Below are 1,515 nucleotides of genomic sequence, written 5' to 3'. Positions count from 1 at the left end.
TTTGCGGCGGTTTTCCGGCGGCCTAGACCGCCGGTTACAACCGGATTTTGAACCGGCGGTTTTCCGGCCGTGACGCCGCCGGTTATTTGAAGGCCTTGCTATTGAAGACCTTAAATATCACATTAAAAACTTCATGGAGATTTGTGATTCTTTTAAATATAATGATATGTTTGATGATGCAATGTATACGAGCACTATAAATACCTATTGAGAAAGTGTTTGTGTCATGGGCTCACAATGTGGATGCAAATTCATACATTTTTATCTTTTACACTTTAATTGATACCAACTTTAATTTATATGTGCATATTATTTTCTTTTCATATTTATTATTTGATTGTATAATAATAAGTAAATTGATTAACCAAGGCTTAACTAGTTTTATAATTAAAATAAATAATTAAAAATAATCTCATAAGATAAAATGTTATATTTATTAAATTAAAATAAAAACCTTAATCAAACCTACAATTAAATGAATTTATTAATTGTAATAATTGATTCATCATCATAAAATTCATCCAAATGAACACAAATTTTGATGTAATTTTTTAATAAAAGACATCTAAAATTAAGGTTAGTAACATTTAGATTCCAATTTTTAATAAAATTTCAGTCAAAATGGATTCACAAAATAAATCTAACAACATTAAAAGTGTTTTACTCTAAATCCAAATTAAGCACTTACATAGTAATTAGAAACTTGATGAAAATACTTTAAGGGACCAAATAATCTTTGAATTTTGTATGTTTATGCTTAGAATGAGTGACTTGATGAGAGAAATCCAACAAGACTCAGATCACTCAAGTTCAATATCATAAGATACTTAAATGCTTAAATAATGATATATGCTTAAGGAATTAACATGGACTGTCTGATGGAGTTTTTTTGAGAATTTTAGCGAAAATTATCAAATTGCCACTCCCCAAAAATTATAAATATATTGACATTCCTCACATGAGAGGATCATAACTAATAAGGAACTTGAAGATCTAAGGAATTATAGGGCCCTACTTGATGTTTCTAGCTAATAATCATCATCAATAAACCATAATTATTTGACCATCATTGCTTGACCATCATCTCACTATCATCATTACCTGACCACCATCATCCGACTACCATTTCACAACCACTAGTTCTTGACTACCATTACCTAAAACCATCTCTTGATTGACATTATCACGTTCTACTATTTCTTTAGTATTCTCTATCATATCTACAAGAGACCAAATTAGTGTTCTATACTTTATAATTTCATCTATTCAACTGGGGGTAAAGAGCAAGCATTTGTAATTTTTAGGTACATAGTGGATCATTTCATATGGTCCATGTCCTATGATTTTTCTCTTTTTGTATTTTCCATAAAAATCTTTGGAGTATAATGTGAATATTTTTTATATGTTGTGCATGAATCTTTATAAAATGCTAAGATAAAAAATTCTTACATTACCATTATTCTTGAGAAGGAATCATATCATTATATAAATATTTCTACAATGATTAACAAACAT

The sequence above is a fragment of the Dendrobium catenatum genome, unplaced genomic scaffold (assembly GCF_001605985.2).
Source record: "Dendrobium catenatum unplaced genomic scaffold, ASM160598v2 fragScaff_scaffold_488, whole genome shotgun sequence".
Classification (NCBI taxonomy): domain Eukaryota; kingdom Viridiplantae; phylum Streptophyta; class Magnoliopsida; order Asparagales; family Orchidaceae; genus Dendrobium; species Dendrobium catenatum.
Note: the sequence above shows the minus strand (reverse complement) of the source record.